The 9,603-nt window shown below is 32.0% G+C and overlaps 1 long non-coding RNA gene across 1 annotated transcript; it reads left to right on the forward strand.

The window, feature by feature from the left end:
• Window positions 1-7,837: 7,837 nt before the first annotated feature.
• LOC143072230 (uncharacterized) lies at window positions 7,838-9,074 on the forward strand. Its single transcript, XR_012977080.1, has 2 exons — window positions 7,838-8,009; window positions 8,709-9,074. It is a non-coding gene; the product is annotated as an uncharacterized LOC143072230 (long non-coding RNA).
• The last annotated feature ends 529 nt before the right edge of the window (window positions 9,075-9,603 follow it).

Raw genomic sequence — 9,603 nt, forward strand, 5'->3', positions numbered from 1 at the left:
TCATGCCAATGAGAAAGGAAACTATCAGTCAGCAAGATCAAAGGAAAATTTCATAAAAAAGCCATAAACATATAATTACATGTAATTATTATGATTAGTTTCCTCTGTAAACCTGGTCCTAAAAGAAAAAATATACTTCACAATTTTAATTAAATTTTTCACATAATTAATAAATAAAGGCAACAGTAGTATACCGCTGTTCAAATAAAACTTCCAATAAAGTTCAAACCTTCAAATAGACCTTTTTCCTTATAATTTAATACTGACTTTTAACTCATGAGTATTTTTTTTTAACCATTCACCTACATTGTGGTTTACACTCTGGTACATTGTACTTCAGGTCAATTAAGACCTACTAAAACAAACTTATAGTTGGTGCATTTTGGAGGACAAATGATTGTTTTCTGATAATTTTGTCATGTATATAAAACATAATATTATAAAACTGTCCATTTTCCAAAACATTTCACCTGTATTGTAAGCTTGATTTTACTACTTTTTCATCTTAAGTAGCTCTTACTTATCCAGGCATAGATTACCTTAGCTGTATTTGGCACAACTTTTTGGAATTTTGGATCCCCAAAGCTCTTCAACTTTGTACTTGTTTGGCTTTATGAATATTTCGATATGAGCGTCACTGATGAGTCTTATGTAGACGAAACGCGCGTCTGGCGTACTAAATTATATAAGCCTGGTACATTTGATAACTATTGACCGAGTTCCATAATTGGTAACCTTTCCAAAAAGTATCCACTCGGGAGTCAAAGTCGGTATATAAATATATCTAATTGTAGCTGTCAATAAAAACATGGTTTTCTGGTGGGACCTGATCTCAGTTACTTTACAATGTGTGGAAACCTTCCTTATATACTTACATGTCAAAGTAAACAAATTATCATAATAATTAAAACTGACTACAAGAAATTGTATATGTACATGTATTGTAAGCTGATGTAGTCAGGAATCTGATACATGTACATATATGTATATCAGTGGTTGTCGTTTAATGGTGTTGTTCATAAGTATTTTTTATTTCTCATTTTTATATAGATTAAACCATTGGTTTTCCTGTTTGAATGGTTTTACACTAGTCATTTTGGGGGCTCTTTATAGCTTGCTGTTTGGTGTGAGCCAAGGTTCTGTTTTGAAGGAAGTTCTTTGACGTATTATGCTTTACTTTTACAAAATTGAGAGTTGTCTCATTGGCACTCATACATCATCTTCTTATATTTATGACATACAATTAGACAATATACGTATAGTGTCTTTAAATATGAAATTTATTTGTATGAGGCTTAGAAACGGGGGAAATGCGAGGTTGTACCGAGCATTTCCCCTGTTTCGTGCCGAATACAAATAAATTTCATATTTCAAGACACTATACCTATATTGTTTTTAAACTGAAATCGATAAAAAATTAAAAATTAAAAAAAAATAGCTTTATCTGTAAATGTAACAAATATTGTTAAAAAAAAAAGTGTTTGGAATTTCCCTCTTGGGGTACCGTTTTGGGGTATTCCCTATGACTGTAGTACAGGCGGTAGGACATTGACATTTTAAGGAATTAGAAAGGGAAAATCAACTTAATTAATAACATTTAATGAACATGGTATATAATTTACCAATTTGAAGACATAACAAGTTTAAATTCATAAAAGTATGACCATTGTTAGTACGCGTTGTCATGGTTGTGATGTGACGTTGTTGATGAAATACAGTAGTTCCGGTAAGAAGGCGGGGCTTATGGGTTAATTGAGGTCATTGACGTATAAAGCTAACGTTTATACGTCTAGCTTTATCTGTATAGTAAAATAGCTGATTACAGTATAATAATGTAATACTCTGTATTAGTTTTCTAAATCGTCTTATGTCTATTTATTGAGTTTATTATATATAAGGCATTTTATTTTCCCAATATTTGGCCAAAAAAATGCTGAGAAGTTTGATTAAAAAAAACCAAACTGATCCACTTATCTGCTGTTAATCATGTTGTCTTAAATAAATGACTCCAAGTCAATAAATTAATTCTTAAATAATTACGGAGATAAGCAATAACTGTTGACTGTTTTAATATCGTCCTTACTGATAACAATGGAAGAGTCTGCTGTTAGGATTGGTCATTCTATTTAAGATTTAATCTAGTTTTATTTAAATTTTGGTATAGAGTTGCCCAAATAAGTTCCATAGAACTTTTTAAATTGTTAATGAGGAATACATGTAGCTAAAGACAATGTTTTCCCAATATATTTTGTTTGTAACTGCAAGTTTACAAGTTTAAATAGACAGCAGAAAACAGAGCTTTGCTAGACTTACCAAAATTTGTGTTGCCTGTATTAACACTTTCGATACAAAATGGACATTCAGGTTTTAGATTTTCATTCTTCATTGAAGATGTTTCATTTTTGTGGGCTAAACTATCAGCAATAACTTCACCTTCAAATAGCAGAGGAGTGAAAAGATGTACTGCTAAAACAGCCTGAATATCTTGCTTTTTCATTTTTTCTGATTTCATTGTCATTTCTTTCAGACATTCGGAGTGATGTGTTCCTGTAAAAGAAAAAAATAAATATTACAACCTAGGTCTCATGCCAAAAGGATTATAAAGTTTATATCTAAATGTATGTCCTCAGGATGCTGAATTGTTCATCTGGTATCCATCATGTTTAATATTCGGAGGAAATAATTTTTTTTTATTTCTTTGAGACATTAATGCCCCACCACTCTAGCTATCATTAAAGAAAATTTACAAACCATATACATGTACATGTTGGCCCCTGTGTTGCTCACCTGCATCTTCAATAATGGTCACTTTATAATAAAAATCATCATAAATATAAATAAGAAGATGATGTGGTATGATTGACAATGAGACAACTGTCCACAAGAGACTAAAATGACACAGACAGTAACAACTATAGGTTACCTTACGGCCTTCAACAATGAGCAAAGCCCATACTGCATAGTCAGCTATGAAAGGCCCTGATATGACAATGTAAAAAAATTCAAACGAGAAAACTAACGGTCTTATTTATATAAAAAAAGAATTGAAAAACAAATATGTAACACATAAACATGATAAACAAACGACAATCACTGATTACAGGCTCCTGACTTGGGACAGGCACATACATAAATTATGTGGCGGGTTATAGATATAGGAAGATGTGGTGTGAGTGCCAATGAGACAACTCTCCATACAAATAACAATTTAAAAAGTAAACCATTATAGGTTAAAGTACGGCCTTCAACACGGAGCCTTGGCTCACACCGAACAACAAGCTATAAAGGGCCCCAAAATTACTAGTGTAAAACCATTCAAACGGGAAAACCAACGGTCTAATCTATATAAACAAAACGAGAAACGAGAAACACGTATATATTACATAAACAAACTCTATACTCTATTAAGATTTAACTGAATATTTCAGTCATGTTGACATACATGTATTTGTAGATCTTGTGATGCTGATCATCAATTATTTACATGTAAAAGAGGGGTGAAAGATACCAGAGGGACAGTCAAACTCATAGATCGTAAATAAACTGCCAATGCCATGGCTAAAAATGAGAAAAGATCACTTGGCTTTTTGGCCAAGTGCGCTTAAAAAAAAAGCCTTTAAGGCTATGACAGTACAGGATGATAAATCTAGAACATGCTACCAATGAAAATGTAAATGTGAATAAAACATTATTCTTGACACAACAGTAATTAGCTTGATTCAATATAAATGACTTATTGATGTAATAGTAAATTGTTACTTTTTGTGGGTAATTGTAACCAGTGCTTACTAAAATGCCTTTACACACTTCAAAAAAATAGTAAAAAACTAAAAAAAACTATAGTAATTCAATATGGGACACTTTTACTTGGCCTACATGTTTATATTCAACTAACAAATTAATTGAATTTTAATTGGATCTAACATTACATGTACCTTCATCCACAGCCTTCAAAAACTCTTCAAGACATCGAATAGTCTTTTGTTTGAAAATTTCATCACTATCTTTTTTCTGTGTTTCTACTAGTAAATCGATGAATGCTCTTCTAAACAATTCACAAATAGACTTTCCGACAACTTTGGGTTCTTTTGTATTGGCAAAGTCTACCCATGTGTCTGTTGAAAAATTGTGAAACTCGTGTGCGTTGCAGCCCTGAATATCTAAGTACACGAATGCTGTCGACCACAAATTACTTTTAAGATCTCTTAAGAAATCATTTTCAATGAATCTTTGCAACGACTTTGCCATCGCCTTTCGTTTGTTTTTGTTTTTGCTTGGGGAAGACAAGTAACGGGGATAGAAATCAATGCCATATGTACATTTAAATTCATGTATGTACTGTTAGACTACTGATCACTACTCCGTTATTCGGATCACCGTAAAGAGCAGAAAATGTACATTGGTATTTGTGTACACTCCCTATCAATATGTTGTGTGCAGATTATCCTTGATCAGAATATAAAGGGATATACATACAAAAGAAATATTGAATTACCCCCTCCTTTTTCCCCCATAAAAAACAATGTTTATAATTCACCGGTTAGAAATATTTTTACACGAAATACTGTCCCACAACTATATGTTTATAACCGACCTGAACAAATGCTTAACATTAAAAAAAAATTATCTTGTTTTCTCCTATTACATGTCTCTCTTTGAACAATTTACCCTCTGGTCAATTATAACTTATCCCAGAAGTATGACCAAATAAAGAAATAATTGTCCGACATTTAGAACACTTTTCTTCATTTGAAACATACTGTCTCTTGATTATCGGCAAATTTTAGAGCGGACGAATATTATAGTGGCTTTTAGAATTTTTAACAAATTGGATTTTTTTTCCTTTGATGTTTTAATGAAATAATTTGATTAAAAAGTGTCGTGAGTGAAAATCATGTTTTATATGCAAATTGATGTTGTACCATACTTTGCTAATTAAATATGCATCTCAACTAGAATCCAAAGGAAAGAAGGCGGAGCTTAGCTATGGTACAACATATTCATTTTCATGTTATTCCATGGCTGAAGCTCCACCTTTTTAGCTCACCTGGCCTAAAAGGCCATGTGAGCTTTTCTCATCACTTGGCGTCCGTCGTCGTCGTCTGTCGTCGTTAACAATTTTTCAAACATCTTCTCCTCTGAAACTACTGAATAGATTTGAATGAAACTTAAAATGATTGTTCCTTAGATTATCCTGCACAAAGTGTGTGCTTCGATTTTTGATCCGTCAAAAAACATGGCCGCCGTTACTTAAAATAGAACATGGGGGTCAAATGCAGTTTTTGGCTTATATCTCAAAAACGGAAGCATTTAGAGCAAATCTGACAGGGGTAAAAATGTTCATTAGGTCAAGATCTATCAGCCCAGAAATTTTCAGATGAATCAAACAAACCATTGTTGGGTTGCTGCCACTTAATTGGTAATTTGAAGGAAATTTTGCAGTTTTTGGTCATTATCTTGAATATTATTATAGATGAAGATAAACTGTAAACAGCAAAAATGATCAGCAAAGTAAGATCTACAAATAGGTTAATATGACCAAAATTGTCAATTGACCCCTTAAGGGGTAAATGTCCTTTAATGACAATTTTTCACAATTTGTTCATCATATTTGCTAACTTTAAAAAATCTTCTCCTCTGAAACTACTGAATGGATTTGGATGAAACTTAGCATGATAGTTCCTTAGATTATCCTGCACAAAGTGTGTGCTTCGATTTTTGATCCGTCAAAAAACATGGCCGCCCTTACTTTAAATAGAACATAGGGGTCAAATGCAGTTTTTGGCTTATATCTCAAAAACGAAAGCATTTAGAGCAAATCTGGCATGGGGTAAAAATGTTCATTAGGTCAAGATCTATCAGCCCAGAAATTTTCAGACGAATCAAACAAACCATTGTTGGGTTGCTGCCACTTAATTGGTAATTTTAAGGAAATTTTGCAGTTTTTGGTCATTATCTTGAATATCATTATAGATAAAGATAAACTGTAAACAGCAAAAATGATCAGCAAAGTAAGATCTACAAATAAGTTAAATATGACCAAAATTGTCAATTGACCCCTTAAGGGGTTATTGTCCTTTAATGACAATTTTTTCACAACTTGTTCATCATATTTGCTAACTTTAAAAAATCTTCTCCTCTAAAACTACTCAACCAAATTCAACCAAACTTCAACTGAATGATCAGTAGGGTGTATAAAATAAAGTTTGTGTTTTATTTTCTATTTTGTCTAAAAACATGGCCGTCATGGCTAAAAATAGAACACAGGGTAAAATGCAGTTTTTGGCTTATATCTAAAAAACTCCAGCATTTAGAGCAAATAAGACTAGAAGTTAAAATATTTATTAGGTCAAGGTCTACCTGTCCTGAAATTTTCAATTTTCAATTTGCAAAAAAAAATAATTTGTTGTGCTACTTCCAAAAAATAGAAAATATTCTGACCAGAAAAAAAACCATGTCCCCCTACAAGTTAAATGGTCCATGCCTAACTGTTATTAATGAAATCATTTAACTGTTTTGCTGTTATTGGAGCCCCTTGCCCCTTCTTAGCAGTGGAATAAAACCAAACCATGAATGAAGAAATTCGAAAGAATAACAATTTAATAATGTAACAATAACAATTTATTGTTAAAATTCTTTTATTGTAACTATAATGTAATAAAAATAAACTCATTTTCTTTATTTATAAACAGTAAGTCATATATATTTGTAATATTGAAGAATTGTTAGCTGTACATATTGCCTGGCATGGTTCAATATGTTCAATAAGGCATTGCTTACCAGGTGAGCGATTCAGGCTCTTGAGAGCCTCTTGTTTATAAAAAGTATCCGCCTCTGAAATATTTAGGAAACTGAAAAATGTACTAAAAGGTCAAGATCTTCATTTGTTTTCATTTTATAACAAAAAAGCAATAAATTGTGTGTACCTCTTCTTAAGAAACCTTTTTCAAACTATATAGGATTGTTACTGTCGCCTGGTGAGATTAATAGTTTAAGGTAAAACTTTATGATACCATATGGCCTAGGTGTTGATTGACTTTTATTTTTATGACCTAAGATCAGTTCCTCAGATATGGTAATGAAATAGCACCTGTACCTTCTTGAATATACAGACGATCTGCTAAGTGAACATCACAGCATGAATCTGTCCATTTTTGCGTGAAGGTAACATTCAAAGTCAGGTGACATATATCTAACCGTTCCTTTTGTAATTAAGATTAATTAACATAACGGTCAAAATAGTCTGTTTTAATATGTCAGTGGAATCTTCAGCTTTAGAAGAATGTAACAAACTTTGTATTTATAAACGATATAAAGTAGTATTTGGTTTTGAAAAATACTTAGATTTTCATTGTAATGTATCTATATTAACAAAATTGCGTAGCGGCACACTTAGCATGCTTAGATTAAATGTTGAAGTTGGTCGTTATCTGAATACTCAAAGAGAAAATAGAATTTGTATATGTTGCAATATGAATGTTTTGGAAGACGAATATCATTTTGTTTTATTATGTCCAACGTATAGATCTGTGCGCATAGAATTTTATATTTATTCTACTATTCTTGGCCAAATCGGCACAAGTTAGATAATTTATTCTAAATCTTTGACAGTAAAACTATGCATTTATTCAAATACAGCCGCTTGGAAAATTAGATCACATATAATGTCATAATATTATTGTATACTCTGTAACTTCTGTTCTCTGCTGCCTTTTATTTGTCATATGTTGTATATATTTTCGTTTGCCATAGCATGTGAAAATAAATTATGCATATGACTACAGTAATAACGATGCCGATCTGGTAAATCAATAAACTGATAATGCCCCCAGTTTCAGTGCGTGAACTGGTGACAAAATATTATCGCCCCTGTAAACAGTGGGCTCTTCTGACTAGAGGTAATCGGTAAAGAATAGCGGAAAATGGTGTACATTGTTTACGAGCTTGAAATGAGCTAACACAGACGAACTGAGACGTGTCAACGTAATGTGAATATGATAATGCACCAGGTAAATTATTAATTGTTAAGTTTATCACATCATCGTATCTCCATATGATAGGTAAATAAGTGAATTTTCGATTTTAAGTGTCGTCAGGGTTCAAACCTGGAATCATGCCAACCTTTCATTATTTTTTTTTAATACTAACCTATAGTCGGAACATCTTGATTTTCTCCCAATTTGTAAAGTTAATTATGCTGCTTGACATATATTTTTTTTGGGAAAAAAAATTGATATGCAGTCAAATGTGGCAGTTTTTAATATTTGTTGCTATGTGAAATAAAGGGAAGTAAATTAAAGTAAAAGAAGGCGCGCTTTTTCAAATAGTAAACAATTTAATTCAGATGCATAGTATTTTGTCAAATGATAAAGAATATCGTAGAAACTTGCTAGAAATTCATCTAATTTATAAAAGATATACAACATGACATACTGAAATCTGAAAAGGGGTAAAACCACCATACCTTGAACAAATTCAGTTAAAAAAAGGGGGGGGGGGGGTAAAATGCTACGAAATTTAGATTTTATTTTTTTTTGTCGACAGCCAAAAGATGATTTGACATGTAACTAACTACTTTTTCAATTTCATTGTAAAGTAAAATTGGCTTTTTTTTGGGTCTGTTTATTGTGGTCTGATGTTTTCAGGTTCTCTTTGGATTGCCAAATAATATTATAATCATCTAATTGAATGTTCAAATTATTTTGCAGCGATGGTGTGTATGGAAGGAAGACTGTCATAAAACCCAACAGTTCCGGATGGCCCTTTAAATAATTGCTTAACATCAATAGCGATGTAAGATTTTAAAAGTGTTTGATTTAGCACAAGTTTAGCCAGGTTTTCCTTGTAATTGTGGCAGAAAAACCACTAGACAGTGTCATGCATTGAAAGGATATCAAACGGATATTTTATGGAATGATTCTCATACATATAAAATCATATGCATAGGAATGTGGAGCTAGTGTCTTTCATGCAGCAATTTTTAATTTCCAATATAAACTCTGAAAAGACAAGAGCATAGAAATGTATACCAATGAGAAACATTCTTTGTGAATAAAATCATTCCAAAACTTAAATGTGTCATTAGTGTTGCATTATTTATCAGTAGAGATAATCAGATTCCAGTAAGATTGTCCAACTGATGGTTTTTGTTTGTAATCATTTTTGTAAATCTTAGTTGTTTTGACAATCCGGGCTGTGCATGTTGCCCGACTGCCCCTTTCAGTGTGAGACAATATTTTGTTTATGATTAACAAAATCACTGATTCAAGACTGGAGCGGACCCCTTTTGGGCAGTTAGTGCGAATCCTTTAGGTTTAAACCATTACATGTAATACGGGGGAGGGGGGAGATTTTTTTTACAGAGTCAAACATTTTTCCTAATAATAATACATTGAGATTTAATATATACTTTGTTATATGTAGTGTGTATATTAAAGTATTGCCAACAAAATTCATCAAATTTGGGATCATAATATTGTTTAAGAAAAACCCTGAAATCATAAAAGTTCATAATCTTCTGTAACACACGTGCATGGTTAATTCGGATCACATATTTTCTATTCCGATGTTATAAGAATTCGAAGGTTCATATCATTTACAATA

This window comes from Mytilus galloprovincialis, chromosome 4, assembly GCF_965363235.1.
Source record: "Mytilus galloprovincialis chromosome 4, xbMytGall1.hap1.1, whole genome shotgun sequence".
NCBI classification, from domain to species: domain Eukaryota; kingdom Metazoa; phylum Mollusca; class Bivalvia; order Mytilida; family Mytilidae; genus Mytilus; species Mytilus galloprovincialis.